We start from the raw sequence: 20,324 nt of genomic DNA, 5'->3' as shown, positions 1-20,324 counted from the left end.
ATATAAAACAATAGTACAGCTTAACTGTGTAGTCAGATAAGTCTGTATATTTTCGTGATGCTTGTTTTCACTTTTGTCGTCATTTGGTCAAAACTGTATCAGAACAAGAATGAAAGCGAAAAAGGTCATGCTAGCTAGAACCCCTCCTTTGAATAATGTGGGACAATCAGCACTAAGTACACAGGGGATTCCTAATAACTGTAAAATAATAACAATGTTAGAAAGCTAAGCCAACTAGCTTCCACTTTCCGAATGTGGGTTAGTTAGGCTTGCTTGCTAGCTTCCCCCTTTGAGTGGAATACAAACTTGACAGGTCATTCAAATGTTGAATGTTGTGAAAGACTAGCTTATTATGATCTGTTATGTACTTCAGTTTGTAGTTAGCTCGCAGCAGAAGTTGAGTGTTTTCTCCTAGCAAAACCCTCAAAAGTCAGTCAGCCATTTCTATGACTTGACAGACTTGAAAGCTAGTTTGCGCAAACGTGTCCAAATGTAGTTTCCACTTCTTAAATATTTCCCTCACAAAAAGTGAGGTTGACTTTAAATGTATCGAAATTTATTCAACTTGTGTCATTATTTCATTCATGAAGTTCCTTTTCACAGAGCAAGAAGGGGATTCCTCGTACCGAAGAACTGAATCGGTGTCAACTGGACCTTTATATTCTGTAGCTGTGGCTGCGTGTGTGCTGCCCAAGTCAGGAGTACACTCACCCCACAAGTTGGCCTCATACCTCAAGCAACATCATCAAATTGAGACCTTATCTCAGCTGTGCTGTAGGATGGCAAAGAGCCAAAAACGCATGCCTTTTCCTTATTATCCCCAGCGGTTAGATGAGTGTGTGTGTTGCGTGGGATATAACTTATTTGTGAGTCACGTCAGGCCTGAGAGTGATGAGAAGTACGTGGGGAATGTTAAGTGCAGTGTATCAGAAAACATCAAAGAATGCACCTTAGCTCCGGGGAGCCCGTAAAATTAATGATCCAGATTGACCTCTGCACAAAACAAAGAGAGAAGAGAATTGGCTACTGTATGAAAAAGGTCACAGATGAAGTTCCTGTGTGTTTTACGGTCTGCTGAACCATAATGTTTCACCTATTTATAAAAGGGACGGCCTTACATCCTGGATGTGGCGTCAGCTTGAGAAGAATCTGGGCACCTGCCAAGAAAATGGAACCAGCTTTGATTTCATAGTGGCTTACCAAGATAATAATTAAAGGACATGTTGCAAATCCATTTACTAGAAACACACTTTATTTTGTCTGCATTTTAACCTTTTTTATAGCACTTTTTTGTGTAAAAAAGTGCCTGATCAATAAGCTTTGTTGAGACTCTTTTCCTGACCCCAATGTAAGAGTACAGCTGGCAAACACACATATCCAACTCATGACAAAGAGAAATAATTTATTATTAGTGAATAACCTTGTTGTGTTTCTGAGCAACAAATGTTGAGACGATTTGTAAATGCACTAAAGCAATCCCAATCTGGAAACCATCCATATCCAACCAGCTGGCCAGATGCTTCTGTGGTGCCTGTGCGCCGCTCACATCAATGGTGACAATCTCTGCCCACCGAGCGAGAGAGAAAAGCCTGAAAAGCAGCTTCCTGGGGGAGCTGTAGTGCCACTGGCGCCTGCATGAGTGTGATATAAATCCCGGCTGCTTTGAAAATAATTAGTGCAGGGATCAAGACTAGCAGGGCAGTCTCCCCGACCGGGCGCTGAAGAGGAGACAGGTGCCACCAGTGGCCTAAGCCAGTGGAGCTGCACCCTTGTAGCACAGAGCAGGCCCAGGCTGGGAGAAAGAATGCCAACCTCGATTAGACAAAAGAAAGAACCCCACTGGTCTTTTTTTGTTCTCCAGCAGCACAGTTTTTAGGACTGTGGGAGGCTGCTGGGTGTGGGATTTGTATGGGTCTTGGAAGAGAAAGCGGCAGGAGAATTAGGACTGAGGGGTGGGATGTTTGTGTCCACCCCTATGACCCAACCGTTGAACTGACCCCCTGGTATGATGAAAGCCATGTTTTTATTTGGCCAATATCTACAGACAGCAGTGGAGTCCAATGCAAATAGATGATGAGGAGATTGGAGGAATGGAAGACTTTCCAAATAACAGAGTAAAATCCTGAGTTCAGGGCTCAGATGGAGATTAGTAAGATAGGTGATAAGAAAAACACACCAGTAAGTCAGATGTCACCGAAGGCCTCAGTACGCATGAGACGAAGTGTGTGCTGGATCATTTAACAGCGTTTGAAGCACAGGAGGGGCTGCATCCAATCATTTTTGTAAGCAGATCTGAAAGTGGCCCACTTCCTTCGATTGGCGACGTGTGCTCTTCTTCGACAACACCATAAATTCTTTTGAGGAGAGACTGTCCACAATTGTGAACCCTATGTCATTATCTCCTACCTTTGTACAATTAATAGTGTGACCACAAAGACATGCAAAAGACACAGAGGTCTTGCAGAGAGATCAGGAAGGCAGCGTGATGCTGCCATGAGAGCTGGCTTTTAGCCTTGGCAAAATCAAATGCGGTCGACCTAGTTAGTTTTTAAGCATACCGAACCCTTAATTCTTTTCATGCTTAAATGCCCAGAGCCAAGTGTTTGATTTCAACTGAAACCAAGTTAGTGAAAGACAGTGATAAATGTTATGAATGTTTTAATGAGAGGGAATTAGTTGAGTACTGTACTTAAACTCGACAATATTGTTCCCAAGGAAAAAAACACATCTTTGATATGTCATTACGGATTTAGTGATTGATTTATGACATCTATCAATTCAATGTTTCCTATGACTGAAATGTTTTGAAGGAGTCAGCACCACAAAAGTGAGCTCGAGTGACCACGTCTCCCCAGTTTGGTTCCGACTTGTAACAGAGCTTCCCATGTCTGCTTACCCTCATGGAAATTCCTTTTCCCCTCACAGCTTCAGAGTACGTGGAGAGACTGTCAGTCATTGTCCAGACAGATGACACAAGACCATCATTTTCCACTTTCAAGAAGCGTGGGGATCCCTGGCTGTGGTCGTCCGGAGGACGGGAAAAAGAAAAACAGGATGAGAGGCAGTTCCCTCAACTAAGCGCAGGCTCCCAGGTTGGAGCTGGGGATCCCCTCACTGATCTGACTGGTGGTGTTCAGTGTTGGAGAACCAGACAGCTGAGACGTTCCCATGTCATATTTTCTATTGTCTTTTGCCCGTGGGTCAGGGATTCTCTTTCCGCCCCATGTTGGCGGTGACAGGGCCGCTGCCAGAGTTGCTGTGGTTGGGAGGCTCGCAGAGTGAGCTGTGAGACAGCTGTCTTTTAAGTGGAGAAGCCGGGTTCAAGCCCTGGTTTTGGAAAACATCCACCCTGCTGCAGAGTCCTTGAGGATGACACCTAATCCTCTGCTGCTGACTCTGCACATTGACCTCTCGGTGAAAAGGAGCAAGAACAAAGAAAACTGAAGGACCTGAGTTGTGAATTTGTTGATTTTGTGTGACTCACACCTGGTTACTGAATGGCTTAATAACATTCAGAGCAGTAAAAAAGTTAACAGTAAACTACATTTGCACAAGTATTGTACTTAAGTATAATTTTCTCGACCTGTATGTTACTTTACTTCATTCCAGTAAAATATCACACTCACAATACATTTATATGATGTCTGCAGTTACTTGTTACCCTGATCGTTTTATAAAATAATATGGATTCAATCTATATATAGATTGAAAGGATAGCATATACAGTACAGTGGTTAAAATGAGCTCCACCTTGACTACAACATTAGCTACAATATTGCTGCTTACAAAAAATGCTGCTTTTATGCTTTAATCATAATAATCCAGTTAATATAAAGTATAATACTACAATACTCGGAAAGGGGTCATTTTGCATTGTAAGCACTTTTACTTGAGAACAATTTAGTACATTTTTAGGTATAATATTGAATTTGAATTAATTTTTACTTGTAATGCAGTACTTTAACTGTGTGGTATTGCTACTTTTACTTAATTTATATTCAGTATGTGGCAGTCACAACAAAATAATGACAAGTTAGTCTGTTGCAACATCCTGTCTACTGTAGTGTGTCTCACTTTTGTGCGTTGTATAAAGTTTAATTGCTCAGATAACTTGTATGTGTAACAAGACCCAGGATGGTTTTATTTAGCCTGTGGAGGTGACATCAGTCACAGGGATGTGAAAGGTATTTCGGTCCCTCATGCCAACAGGCTCATACTTTTGATGTCGTCAGGGTTGACTTTTACCTCGCTCCAGGCCTTGCTAAGCCGGCTGCAGGTAGCTTGACATACCTGAGTTATGGCGTACAGAGATGAGCAGGAACAATTGGACCGATGACGTTTGCTTCAAGCTCGACATTTCTTTACCTCATGCTCCAATATTTATTCAATGACTCCAGTCTGATGACCACAAGGTCAGTTCCTATTATAACCCAGAAAAAAAAAAAAAAAAAAAAAAAACTCTCACGCTCGCTTGCTAAGTGTCAAGTAAAATTATGACTGCCTTGGTTTATGCCAAGAAACAGTCTTTGCCAGATTGTCTCAATAACAGAATAGCAGCACCTGGCATATCATTGTTACATGCATGTGCCAAACACACTTTTCTCTCATTAGCTGTTGAGGGATAGTAGTACATTTTGTTTATTGAAATAGCGAGTTGGGATTTATTATTTCCTCCTACAGAGGAAATGTGGACACTTATTAAACACCTCATACTCAGGACATTTGTACAACAACGAAAAGAAGCCGGAAAAAGCAATAAAGAGGGGAACCCAGAGAAGAATGGGGAAAGTAAGTGTGCCAGGTTTTTGGGAAGTTTAATCTGGAGACAACATCCTGCATCTGTCAAAGGCTTTACCTAAGGTCATGAAGCAGACTTGATGAGGCGACAAAGTGCTCAGGTACTTCACATGCTCAGAAGAAACAGCAAGCCCTCTCTGTCTTCCATGAGGCCCAGCCACGGCAAACTTTGTTCAACCGGGCAGAGCTACTGAGCCCAGACAGAGATGACTGAGGAAGACAAATGTGCATATTAAAAAAAAAAAATGTATTTATTGATTTTATTTTAAATGAATGCCAATATCCACATTGGATTTAGTGTCTGCTGCACTAGGCTGAGGAGCAGTCATGGGAAAATCTGAGCTTTATACAAATAATTAGCACTGAGGATAAAATCGGATACATTTTGAGCAGACATTCATTTCCAGCTTTAAAAAATACTTCTGTGAAAGTAACACAGTGATTGTTTGCCCAATTGGTCCGTGACCACAATTTGTCAGGACAAATCATATGACTGAGATGCTTCCTTTCAAAATAGTGTTTAAGGAACCACTGAAATATGAAAATCAGCCCTTATTTTCAAATTAAAGGGCAGCACGTTTACAGTCCACATTACAGAGATTCCTGATCAATTTGAAGCTTTCAAGTTCTTTTATATCATTGCAACCACAAATGTTTAATTTTTCGGTTGTTTAAAGTGCTCCGGGCTTAGCATAATGATTGAACATTGTGTGTACTGGAAGGGTTCCACATTTTTATATTGTGGGATATCTGAAGTTGCAGCCTTTTACTGGTTTCCCTCAGTGAATTTAAGAGTAGGAAAGAGGATGGCCGTTAACTTTGTGTATGTACTGACATCAGCCACTGACCGACTGCTGTTGAATAGACATCAAAAACATGCACTTAGGCAAACTGCACACTCCCTTTTTCCCACATCCCATCCCAGAGCCCTTTATGTTGTCCACACAATGGAAATCCAAACACACAAGAAAGATTTTTCCATGCAAATGTGAAATCCATACAGGAAAAAAGAAAAATATGCAGTTCGAGATTCACCATGCGCCCAAAGAAAACAACACTCTGTAAAGTGCTTGCGCCGCCAGCCCGACAACCTCCTGCCTTTCAATTATGCTGCCAGCAGTATATCAACTTGACAAATACTGAAGGATGTGACCTCTCGATCTGAGCTGAACCCAACCTTACCTCAAAATCATGGTCAGTGTGAGGCTGATGAACAAAACTGTAATCTCAAAAAAAAAAAAGAGAGTTAGGTAATCACAGGCACATTCAGTAGCTCCAATCAAATGAATAAAGGATAAAGAACATTTAAAAAAATATATATTACTCAGTTAAAATCTGACACGAACTCCGCTCTCATAGTGAATGAGATGTCGGGAAGGCCATCTGTAATTATATTCAATCACAGGGTGGGTCAGTGTTTGGATTAGCTCCACTTGTATCAGTTTGTAGATAATATGGACTTGTGTGGCATCTTAACTGTTACCTCTTATGAATTTGAAAAACCCGAAATAATCACCTGATACTTTACGGGTGACATATGACAGTCTTCAGTACGGTGCAGTGCCGTATTTTCATTTCACGCGGTGCCGATTATTTTGTTTTCTTCTTGATGTTTTTCTTTTCGACATTTTAGGTAAACACTTGGCAGCAGATAGCATCGGCGGTCCCAGTGGGCAGGGGACAGGCTGTGGGAAAGTATATAAAAGTGGCACTGAAATGATGATCACTCTTCAGATGGGACTCTAATTGTTGCTGTCTGAACACCTCCTCCCAGTCTTAGAGACACTGTCGTCGGAAACACGCAGATGCTGTTAACAATCGTCTGCTGATGCTCACTGCGGTCCCTCAGCTCCAGAGGTTACAAAGCTGCCTGGCTTTGGTACAGCACTAGTACGCTGACAAGCCAGATGTGTCGCAGTGAGTTCCTTGGCATAGTCAGTAACTGCGCACATTTCTCAGCCTGCAAGTAGATGCAGACAGATAAATGTGGCTCTGTTGATGAGAAACTCAGAATCAAAAAAGATAAGAAGTTCTGACTTGATTTAAAAATGCTTCTATGTATTTGCTCACGGACATTTCAGTTTTTCAGTAGAACGATGCACCAATATGTTTTTCCCATACAAAGTTCCTCATTAAATGGACCGGCTAACGCACAGCACTGATTCAAGTGCTTTTTACATCAGCCATTTTTGCTTTGACTGTTTCTTCAGTCAGTGGCAAAAGAAGAAATGAAATGCTTACCTGAATGTTGGCACCTCTTACGTTTATTCATCCGTCACCGTAACAGACCACACTTGTAGACGGTGATGCACAAGGAGGATCTCTTGTAACTCTTCAAGCTGAGAGTGGAGTGGCCCAACTAGTGAGAAATAATGAAAAGGTAGAGGTAAGAAATATGATAATTGCTACTAAATCTTTACATCAGACAGTTTTACTAATCCAAATTCTCTTCAAATATGAACTAACCAAAGTAGGGTCTACAAACATGCTGCCAGGTCTGTGAAGCTGTACTTAAGACACTGCAGCGGTTTCAGCGAAAAGCATCAACATGCTAAAACCCTCAAAATGTCAATGTTAACATGGCGGCAGAGGGTGGTCAGCATTTCAGTTTAGTGTGGCAGCATACTGACATTTGCAAATTAGCATTAAGATACGGCTGATGGGATGTTAAAAATTTTAAATTTTGAACGGATGGTGGAGCTAGAGGGAAATTCGGGGGGGGGGGGGGGGGGGGTCACCAAAGTTCTTACAATTCATCTGGGGGGGACATGAATGTCCGCACCACATTTCATGGTAATCCATCCAATAATTGCAGAAATATTACAGTCTGGTACAAAGTGTTGGACCAACAGAACAACACTGCGATCAGCCATAGCAGCTGTATCACCACTGAAACCACTACAGCTACAGTGAACAGATACGGTTGTACTTGTGCATCTCCATTTTTAAGTCTGTTGTTTTCTTATTACTTGGTGTCTAAACTCCTGCAGATGCATGTATCCTCACTTCCTTCCTTGAGAGTGCAGAGTGAAGCAAACACAAAAGTCCTTTTAGGAAAGATATAGATGTCATAAGATTTTAAGATGCTGCATCAATAAAGCCTGACCCCTTTCCTTAAAGTTCGCAGAAGTGTTCAGAGTCCCTCCTGTAAATTTGATTGGCACTGTCATAAAATGAAAAAGGGACCTATTGGCAGGGGCACTTTTGACAAATTGTAAACCAGTTGAGTTTACCTCTTCAAACTTAACACTAACACTTGTGAATGAGTCAGAGATCTGCCAAACACATTTACGTGCTCAGCCAGCGTGCCAAATACAACACATGGATCCACACGAGTGCCAGTGAAGCCTGCACATCCATATGGAAACCCCAAAGAAATTCAGGACAGTTTTATTTCGAGAATTTAGAAGACACTACTACTAAAATATAAAATATATCATCTGTAACATGCACTATGAACACAAACCTTCTTTTCTTCTGCAGTTTATATAACAGCTTTTATAGTGACATGTTTTTGGAACACATTTGTCAGACTTCTTCAGGAACTAATCTCTACTATGCATCTCACTGAGCCGAGAGCTGATCATCAGTTACTCTGCTGAAAGCTATTTGTGGCTTTAATAAGTGAGTAGGCCGTGCTTTTATTAGCAACACATCCATATTTTGCAGTTTATCAGGCTTTGTAGTTTTACTGTTGGAACAAAGGCAAAAAATTGACATTTCATCGCACAACATCTTCTTAATGCTGGGGCACTTGAAAAAGAAACAACAAATAAAAATATCAGGCATGTTTGATGATGACTGACACAGCCAAGACAAGGTCTACGGCGTGCAGGATCAACAGGGATGCAACCACCGTTTCACAGCAGAGGGGGCAACAAGGCTTTTCTAGGACAAGTCCTGTCATCTAGTCAGAGCTGGTCTTGATACAGTTGCTGGCGAGGAACATACATATATAAAACTGAGGGCACGGCGTACACACACACAAATGCAGAAAGCACATAAGACAGCTGATGAGTCTGATCCTGGTTCAGTAGGTGTGTTACCAAATGTTGAGCAAATTTAAGGCAAACTTCCTCAAAACTTGGGTTTTGTGTATTTCCATCGTGTGATTATAAAGTCACCACATCTAAATAAAACATATGACAAAACATAATTCCCATAAAAATGAGACAATTTTTATAGGAAGGAAGAGAATCCAAAACCTGGCAGACATCAAGTCTTCTGTGTAAGATTTCTTCTCTTTTATGCCACACACAGGATAAGTGCTGTATTCATATAACATACGTGTCTCAGGACATACAGTGGCTGTGAAATGGACCAATAGAAACAAGGGGAAGGAATACAAGTCCGTTTCTCTACCAACAAACTGGAGAGATTTTGGAACGCGGCCTCAGATTTGGCACAAATATGGAAGACAGTCACGAAACTGACTGTGGGCAATAAACAACAAGTCACGCGAATGTACACTTCACATGTAACACTGTTGGTGATTCGCTTAAACGTCTGGCTGAAATTTTATTCCCTTTGGCGTTGGTCACATATGGCATCATTTCTTATTACAGCAGAGCACAGACAAACACACAAATGAGGCTGAATGCAGGTTATCAATATAATACTCACAAATTACACCATGCAGGGAGAATCCAAGTAAACCACTCTCACCGCCAACTTCATTTGAGACAATGGAAACCTTTTGGTCTCCCCTCCCTTTTGAGCAGTCAGAACACTGCTCCCTCCTTACGTCATCTCCGTTCCCCTATTAAAACAATATACGAAAGACTTTGTGTAAAGGCCATTAATGACTAAAGGAATTAATACTGAGCCACAGCCGTGTCTCAAAGGGTTATGTCGACTTCCCCACACTATCGGAGCCTGCTGTACAGCAGGCCACCACGACCACCAGCGTCGCCAGGACACGAACGTTAACATCGGGACCTACATGTGTCCTCTTAATTGGATGTCTTTCATCAAACAATTACAAGCTGGCCTCTGCCTACCAGCTGGGAAGGGAAGGGCTCGCCAGAGATAACACAATTAAATACAGTGGACGAAAGGAGGTAATATCAGAGATGAGTAGTAGAGATATGAAAGAGGAGAGCCAAATGAGTTCCTAAACACATTACAGTTTCTTGAAGGTGCTTATGTAATTCATGAAATAAAAATGACAAACATTTGAAGGTTCCACATTCTCCATGATCAACTTTGATATTTGATATCATTATAAACTGAATCCCTAGATTGTTTGGTTTGTTAGTTATTCGGTTAAAATAAGCAAACAGCAACATGCATTAGGCACTTGTCCATATTACCTAAAACAACCTCCGCAAAATAAAGATGGACGCCGGTACTATGCATCACTTCATGTACGAAAATGTTTCAAAATCTCTTTCCAATTTTTAAATGATAAATGAATACAGATGTTTTCACTTATGTTGCTGCGTGAGACAACTTTATCATTCTTGTTAGTTCAGACATGTTGGTGACCCCATGTCATTTCCAGCAGAGCTCAACCTGCAGAGATCTGATGAGCCACTGATGCAACACACCTGGAAGATGGTGCTTGCGCCACTCCAGCATGATCCGAAAAGTAGTTGAAATTGTTGTTCAACAATTCAAAAACTTTGTTATCCACCTTTTTTTTCCCCACACAGCTAGTATCATCACCAGCCTTGCAAAAGACCAACACATCGGATGGGAATTCTGAGAGACTCATCACTCATACATGGAGCACACAGGGCCGGGCTGTAGTGTTTGTAGCACTTCATTCAGTTCTGCAGAGTCGGAAAATCAGTGAACAGACTCTTGAAACTTGTTTGACTCATACAACTATTAATTTCACTTAATTCTGATGGGAAATGGAGGTTCAGCGCGGACTGAATTCAAAGAACTGCACTGCCAGAGCAACAGTTAAACATGTAACCCACAGAAATGACGGCTGCCTGCTATGAGACGGATTGTAAAGTCTGGAGCAGTATGGATTGTAAAATGGTTGATTTTTTTTTCTTTCGTTTTTTTTTTTTTTTTTTTAATGTTCTAGTGTTTTGAAATACACCAATGTCTACTAACATTTTTGAGTTACAGGTGGGTTGATTTACAGCATTGTGGGTTATAGTAACATCTTCTAACATTACAAATCTGAGTGTATTAGCCATTGAAAAATTCTGGCCACATACCAGAATGGCTTGAAAGATTCATGTCGTGTTTATGATGGAGTTAGCAGGCTTCTGGCCCCTGGGTTCAAAGAACCATCCTGAAACAAAGGAAGATGGAGAATGACCTGACCCGGCTCTGCAGTGTGAAATCACTCCCAGGTCACATGTGTTTTTGTTCATCCTCCTCACCTTGAGGTTTTAGAAGATGGAGCAGATAGCACGCAATGGTGCAACAGACCTGCTGAAGGCCACCTCGCTGGTCCAGATGCAGTCTTTCATCTTTTTTTAGAAGCACAGTTGTGGTAATGATTTCTGCACTGACAGAAAGCCTGTGTATGATCACAGCATGCTGTTGCTCGGGGACAGAACAGGCATGCGGTTTATTATTCTGTATCTGGAGAATATTTCATGGAAATATTCTCTGCTAGTCATGGGGTGAAAACCTTTCACGCTATTATTGACAACTTCTCAACGGCGAGCCAAGCGACTCCTCCAGCTTGCCGTTTTCACAGTTAGGCCCGTGTGTGCATATTGCAAAATAATAATTGTCCAATTCATCACATTGGTGGAATGGTGAAATACTCTGGATATATAAAACTGATAGGGTCAGCAGTTGACACTAGACAGTCCACCGCCCCATCGAGATCAAATGAGTGCCATTATGCACTGAATCTCTTCGAGTTTTTCGTGATAAGGGAAGCACAGTGAGGCTCTCCAGACCAGCTCTGCTGTCCCTGCACAGATAAATGGCTTCCTCTTTTGAAAGGTCCCACTCCTCATTTGGATAAGCAGCGTAATCAGCAAAACACTTTAAAAAAAAAAAAAAAAGTATTCGCTCATTAATGCTTTGAAGCGAGGCATTTTTGTTTGCACCCAAGTCAGTTTGGATATAACCCATGCTCTGATGAAGCTTTGAAGAGCTGGAGCTTGATTGTTCACTAAAAAAACTGGTTTAAAAAGATGTCGTTCACACTAATTATTATTTGCCTTTGATATAAATGACATAAAACAGGAGTTTTGTAAATGAAAATGGAAAAAAAAAATTTATGGAAAAAAAAAAAAATCTGGCTTTGTATCTACCAAGTGTTTTACGTCAGAATAACAAAGGAACATTGCAGCTGCAGATTCACATTTTTTGAATAAAACAATCCTTTTGAATTTTCATTTACACAACTTCAAAAAGTCTCAACAGACAGACCATGACAGCGAGACACAATTTAGAGCGAAAACAGAACTTAATGAGTACAAAAAACAGATGGCAGAGGAATGCCTTAAATACTGAAAAGATGTCCAAATACAGACAGACCTCTGCTCCTCTCACTGATGTTAAAGTTACATGTTCAATATTCACGAATCTTACGTAATCCAACCTGCATGTGTTTGAAGACATTTTAAATAACTAAAAGTTGTCATTAAAAATGTTCCTCCTGTTTTTGTTCTGAAACAAAAAATGTTGTGAAGCCTCTTTCTCAACATCAGAAATATCTCATTTTATCATTTTATTCCAAGAACTGTTCTCACACCAAAAAAATTTGAAATATTTAATTTAGTGAAGATTAAGTTTTTCCATTGTTAGCAACCATCAGCTGATGTCAAATTAAAAGCACCCAACATGAGGTCCCCTGCTGTTTTCAATTACACTCTACAGTTATCCAGACAAGCTGAAATACAATACAACATATGGTTGTACTTAAGTACATGGTGTACTCATCTGAGTTTTATTTCTGAAGAAGAAATGATCTTTTCATCTAGTTGTAAACACTTTTTTTTCATCATGGTGAAACAATTCATTCGATTGTTTTTGTCTGTTAAAAATATTATTGGTATAATGAAAATAATATGGAATTCAAATTGAACCACTACTAGCTTTGGGTTAATGGCTTTGACCATTCTTTTGTATGACTCTGCTTATTATGAATCTATTTTTTTCGATTGGATGTGTATTTCTGCAGAGTGGTGGTGGGTTGTTAGTAACAGGAGGCTGACCTGGGCTGCTGAGGTGGTGACACACACTCTACTCTTACCCTTAAAATTCATGTTTTTGCTTTTCTTTAAAAAAGAGAAAAAAAGAAAAAAGTATGATGAAAACATGTGTCATCTCCTTCCTTTTTTGTCTGAAGCTTGAGCTGGTTCATGCGTAGTGTCCTGCATTTAAAATCTCAAGCAATGAGCTCCAACTCATTTTTACTTTGCTCATGATAAAGAGAGAGAATGAGGCCACTGTCATCTGTAAGTTAGAGCTCTGAGAAGTGTTTTTGAGGAGACACAGAGACACAGTGAAAGCTCAATCCCTCGATTCTCATTTTGCCATCTATTACTTATTATAACAAGCTACTCATCTTGGGGAAACTCTGTTGGAACCTTTCCTATATCTAACTGAGAAACGGTGATGATTTTTGCAGGTTCATAAGGAAAACCGTGTACAGTTCATCCAGAAACTATTCAGACCCCTTCACTTGTTATGTTTTTCAGCGGCAGAGAGACTGGTCAGGGTTGAGGGAAAGCTGAACAGAGCACAGTACAGAGATGCCCTTAATGAAAACCTGTTCCAGAGAGCTCAGGACCTCAGACTGGGCTGATGTTTCACCTTCTAACATGACATCGACCCAAAGCACACAGCTAGACCAACGCAGGGGTGGCCCCGGGACAACTCTGTGGATCTGTGAATGTCCTTGAGTGGCCCAGCCAAGAGGATCTGCAGAGAGGAATGGCAGAAAATCCCCAATCCAGGTGTGCAAAGCTTGTTGCATCATATCCAAGAAAACTTGAGGCTGTAATCGTGGTGCATCAGGGTGCTTCAACTAAGTACTGAGTAAAGGGTCTGAATATTTATGTCAATATCATATTTAAGTTTTTCATATTTAATAAATTTGCAAAAATTTCTAAAATTCTGGTTTCACTTTGTCATTATGGGATATTGAGTGGAGTGATGAAATGAATTTAAATGTTTCTAGCATCAAGCTGCAACACAACAAAATGTGAAAAAAAAGTCTGAATATTTTCTGAATGCACTGCATCATTTCCAAACCAACTTTCAATTGAAAATATGAAATATTCCTCATTGAAATTTCTCACATGGAAAATTTGGAAAAGGTCATTAAAGACCATCGGTATCTCCAGATTACTTTCTTTTATCCATATGCACTGATGTGTTCTGGTCCAAGTGAAATGTGTAAAGAGAACATCAGTAAATGGACTGGAGATCTGGTCATCTCACAAAAAAAATCTAAGAATGTGTGTGATCGGAAATAAATATAATTAAACATGTTCTAATATTTCTCCTGGTGTTCCAGTTCTCTCTCATGTTGTACAGAAATGCATATCAGGTGGAGTGGAGAGTGTCTAAATCTCTAGAAACAAATGGATAAAAAATTAACTATTCTGCTGGCAAGGCAACAATTGCTGCACCACGTCATTGCAAATTCATCGATTTTGATTTGATTAAATGGTTAAACTGCAATGTACCGTACAATGACCTTTACAGAATGCAGTCTAATGATACTGAATCTACTTTAGTTCAGTGTGAAGCTAAAACAGTTAAAGTAGAAATTAAATTTTAGCATAAATTTGAAAAATCTTTACATATAAATTTGAAAATGAACTTACAGTAAAAATTTGCTCACAGGATGCACGTTAAGAAAGGAGAAAAAAAGCTCTCGAGAGCTTGTTTTACCACAGCGCAACTTTTTATGGTAGAGCAAAAGGCCTACTTCCACCCCCCACCCCCGCTGCCTCCTTCATCTTGCCTTTAATCTGCATTGACGCTGTTGCACCGCATATAAGCCAGTCATAACACAGTTTTGGAAAAGGGTGTAGACTTAACAGTAACAGATTAAATTTATGGACACAATGGCCTAAAACTGAGCCCACCCCTGACTGTCAAAACTAAATGAAACTTGAGTGCAGAGAAAAAGGTTTGTAGAGTTCACAGAGAAGTTGTGTGTCACGACTGAACTTTTGATGGGTCGTCCGGTTTGTGTGCTCATGTAGATATAAACTATAACCATAACTCATTGTGAGGCAGAGCTGCCATAGTACTTTACCTATGCATGTGTGTGTGTGTGAGGTTTCGACATGGAAATGCCGCTGCAAAAAAAAACAGCTCTGGATTGATTGCTTGTAGTGACATCAAAGCAGCAGCACTCTTTTGATATGAACTCTGGAAAATGTAATGAACGCCAAGGGAATCAACAAAGGTGTCTCCAAAATAAAGGAAAACAAGCATCTGATTTCCACTTCATTTCCCGGCTATTTCATAATATTATCTGTTGTCAGTGAATTGTGCAATAATTGGTTTCAAAGAAAATCATTAAATTATTTCACCACAACAAGCCAGATGACATCAGATGACATCAGTTTTTTTTTTTATTGGTAGAAATACTGCAATAGTTGTTGGAACTGCATGGACAACAACAGCTTGACTGACAGAGTGAAACTAAGGCGACATAATTGGACTGAGAATACGAAAAAAAGTCATAATTCTTTATGTTAATCGAAACATCTTTTACCTATTTGACAGACCGTCAATCAAGGTATTGCAGTTGTTAGTTACATGTCATGTGACTTAAGATTACATCTTCTCATTACATGTGCTGTTACTGCTCATTTAGACATTGTTGTCTTTAAGTAGCCCTCTGCTTGTGCTTCCTGAGTGAACTGGACCGAGGTGCTGTCGTGCAGCGTCTGCTTGTTTTCTCAGCTGGCCAGTCGAGTGTCCACGGTCACTGTCATGTCCGCAGCCTGTGGTCTCTGCATCGTTAGACAGGAAGATAAATGCGACTGCTATGGGCAGCGTCATTATTAATGAAAAGTGACATCATCGCGTGGTCTGTTTAACAGCAATCAGGCCTCTCTCTCTGCAGCGCTCAATACAATCCAGATGTCCGTTTGATTAAAGGCTTAAACGAGATTGGAGAGGGTGAGAAGGGGGGTGGGGGGCGGGGGGGAGCGGGGCGCAGCACAGGTCAATCCCTGGATTCTTAAACAAAGAGTTTTATAAATTTCCCTTAAAATAAAAACACATGGATAGAAACCCCCTCCCCCATCCCTCCTACCCATTTCTTCCCTGATGGTCGTCACCTGGTTTCAAGCAGCAGCACTTGATAATCTGCATGGAAATTCTTGCCTAATTGGATCCACTACTTATTGTGAGACATTACATATTTCCTACTCTAATAGTTGTGGGAAATTCACACACTGACGTTTTCACACAGCTGGAAGCTAAATGGAAAGTAGCTACATGCGTCCTACAGGGATACTTGATGTAATCAGTGTTTAAAGATGGCAATATCATTTCTTCGGTCACTCAGTCCACAACTTTGATCCAGACTAAAATATCCCACAACTACTGAATGAATTTAGATTCAAATTTAAAACATTTGTCAGCCTCACCTGTAGTTCGTGTTTAGTGCTAAAATAAGATGGTGAGTATGGAAGACATTATATTGTACATGCTAACATCACTATGTTAGCATTGTCATTTTGTGAGCATGTTTGTATGCTGATGTTAGCAATTAACTTTGTAGCTGCCGAATCGTGCTGCAAACCTGATTTATTCTACGTATATGTGAACATGCAGCTATAGGTTAGGGTTAGGGGTTGAGTTAGGCTTAGCGTTGACCGGCTTGTGTATGCACAGACACAAATCGGCTAATGACGAACTCAAAACACTTCAGTGCGTACACTAAGTAGAGCCTCACAGAAATGCTAATGTTTCTGTAGACTCTTAAACAGCACAGCATTAAGACAATGTGACAAGCTATGTTGCTGGTTGTGTGTGTTGTTTCTGGTACCAGTAGGACAATGAAATTGGATTCAGGAAGGCCAGTTTGAGTAACAGATCCATTTGTTTACAATTTTATTGGATACCAAAACATTGCAGTTTATTATACCATGAGACAGGACTTCACAACTTTCTGGAAAGTTGACAGTGATAATTATTTTTATCTTTCATCTTTTGATTGCAGGGGGAAAAAAAAGTGGAAATAGACTGTACATTTAACGTGGTAATCTAACTGGAATGTGTGTTTGCACAGTGGTTTACCACAAATATTTTAATGGCTTAAATTTTCCTTTAAGAATTTAAAACATTTGTATTAGTTGTTTCTTTCACCCTATCGGATCTAGTTATAAAGTAAAAGCAGATTTTGTATTCTACAATAAAAACCCTGTAAACTGTCAAACCTGCACAGACCCCTCTATGAAAATTGCAATGGAGGTGAGCAGTCAAAACTGTGAAGCATCACTGGCTTCACCATCATAATGGGACATGATTTCAACTTCATTTTCTCTCGAAATAACATTTCACCAGTTTGTCAAAATCATAAGGTGAGGAAGCCTTGAAAGTCCCACAGTGACAGATGCAGTCATCTGGCATTGCCACCAGGGACCGAAAAAGAGGGATTTATGTAAACTAGAAAAAAAACACAAAAACATAAAAACACACCTGTCACAGACGGGGATGAATTAAGTCTACCTCGATTTTTCCCTTCTCTCTCCAACCAGCATTTGACCTGTGCTGGCCACAAGAAGACGCGGGCGGTTTGGACTGACTGCAACCTGAACTGCTACATAAAATGACTCACCTGACGCTGACTGGGCGTGACCGTCCTCGGCTCACATTTTCCCCCACCAATTTTTACAAGAGTAAAGCCAAGGTCGAAACTGAAGCACAAACCCACCCAGTGCTTTTTGGCCCACTTTGTTTTCTTTAGCGTATATGTTGCTGATGCAGGATGGATAGAGGGATGAAAAATGAGAATCAGTGACTCACTTTATTTGCCTTATTCCCTCTAATGGCAGGCATGATGTTTATCATGTTACTATGGTGGCTCTGATGGTATACCAAGGTCTGTGACGTGCTGTTTTCCACCATGTTTCCATGCGGGAGGGAAGCCTAAATATCACTAAGATGTATTTCTATTTTATTTTGACGATGCAGGTACCATACAAACATGGAGTCCCTTGGTGAAAACACTGGGAAACTCCCTTTTCTGTGCGTCAAGCACTCCCATTCTCTGTGGGCCAAATGTTATACAGAGGAAACCATCACTCACTGTCTGTACCTCTTTTAGGATTGCAATGATGCTATCTGTTGGTGTAAGCTTGACGGGTGCCACACATGTAGGCTGCGGGCCTGAGAGGGTGGGGGGCCCTGAGAAACCTTGAGCCATTGACACAGGGTAACAGATGAACTAAAATGAAAACGCAGAAATGATTGCTGAATGAGGAGTGTGTGAGGCCTGTCCTTAAACTTGTTTGCGTGTTTGTTTAACCAATTAATTGTTTGTTTATTTCTCAGCATGCCGTCTGACTAATGAGGCCCAAGTGGATGGAAACATTTTCAAATGTTCCACTCATTCTGAAGGCAGTGCCGCTCACTGTGAAATGCATATATTGCTCTGGTCTGGAACAGTCAACAACATGCAGAGGATCATAACACCAATCATTAATCTTTGATATAATCAACCTTCACCTGAAACTTCTTCATTGGCACTGAACATGTGGCTACATTTCTGGAATCACTGTTTGTTCCAGATTTGCACACAATGTCCTTCAAGAAAAAGCTGCTCAAAAGGGAAACCTTCCAAGCCAATGGCGAGTTAGCAAACTTGTTAGCTTATTAGCTTAGCTCCGTGGCTCACAGGGCAATAAAGTCTGTCTGTGCTTATTCATATCATGTATTTACAGCAGCAACAACTGTCTGCAAACCATTGCTCTGTTGTGAAACAGTTTTCACTCAGACAGGGGATAAATAAAAGTGAATGGTGCAACACAGCCCATAAACTATAAAGGAATCCTCCATTTTGGACTCATTACTGTCAAGACAGCTTGCTATTGGTCAACAGTGCGAATTTGCATCTCAGAGTCCAAAGTTTAAAATTGAAATGAATTTATTTTACCATTTTAAATCCTGGTGTGACCAGGCCTCAACTGACGTATACGGGTAGACTTAACTGTACATCAAATCAGTGTTGTCCATAAGCAGCAGTGCCACAAGAAAAAGGTATTTTATGTCATTTAATTACTAAGAATTCTCATCCGATCTGATTTGATTCTAATATTAAAATAAACAAATGAATTTAGAACTCTTATGTAGCAAAATACACAGAAAAAGATCAAATTAAACTGAATTAAATTTTTTCTTTCATTTGTCTAAACTTTTTTGACACTGATATTTTCAACATTACAGGTCTAAAACTGCTTTGTGCCAACCCTCAGACTGTGTAAACGGTGGCTATATTCAGTTAAAAATCTGACACCTTGAGGGTGCCCTGGCGTAGAGGTTAAGGCCCCGACCGTGACCCACAACATCCCTGTTACGATGAGGTTGTTATATATATGAATATGAAACAATGCTGACTGTTGGTTTCAAACTGTATACTACGTCGCCTAACTTCCTTCTTTCCTCTCGTCATTAATCCTCCCGTCGTAATTACTACGGCTGCTAGAGGTTGTCTGAGGTCACCTAACAATAAAACATAACCGTGGGTTGTAATAACCTGCATGCACAGACGACCGATTGGGATGATTTACAGGAAGCCAGTCACGAAAGTACACTTTAAAAAACATGGTCATTGCATTGACACTGTATACTAAATCTAATAAAAACATATTTTCTGCTTTTAAGCAATGCCTCCAAATGAGGAAAACACAAATATTTGAAGCTGAAAATGATTGTAAATTTAGCATGATAAATATTTGAATTGCTACAGCGATTTTGAAAAGATGTAACACAACTGCATCATTCACAGCAGTAAAACACAACAAATACATTTATCTGTGTTTAGACATCTTGAAAATATCTTATCAGGAGGGTCTTCTGCTTTCTAAACACAGCCAAATCTCTCTTTCCTCTCTGGTCCGAGGAGACATGCAAAGTAGCCCTCAGGTCTCAGGATGTCTGTCCCCCGTTTGAAGTTTATCTAACTACCATATGTATTTGTTTTCCCCAGCAGAGTAAATGATGATTCGCTCTGTCCACTTATCATCCGCCCCCCTACCAGTGCATATGTTATTTATTATGAAATGACACCTCACTGTCCAGAGAGCCTACTGTAGTGGGCATGATTCATGGGCTCAGACTATGAGACACAGGAAGGCCATTTAAAATCCTATCAACATCATGTCGCTGTTGGTGGACCATGAAGCGGAAACTGGATAGCCAGTGACAGGTTTTATGTTCAAGCCTGTTTTACTAATGGGGAGTCCAGATCAAAACGCTATAATCCAACCTTGATCCTAAATTTGACATGATTACATTTTACACAAATAATATGAATATTAAAGAGATGCTTCAACATTTTGGGAAATACGATCATTTGCTTTCTTGCTGAGAGTGAGATGAGAAGATTGATACTACTCTCATATGTG

This window comes from Seriola aureovittata, chromosome 12, assembly GCF_021018895.1.
Source record: "Seriola aureovittata isolate HTS-2021-v1 ecotype China chromosome 12, ASM2101889v1, whole genome shotgun sequence".
Lineage (NCBI taxonomy): Eukaryota > Metazoa > Chordata > Actinopteri > Carangiformes > Carangidae > Seriola > Seriola aureovittata.
The sequence above is the reverse complement of the archived record's forward strand: the minus strand, read 5'-3'. Positions refer to the sequence as shown.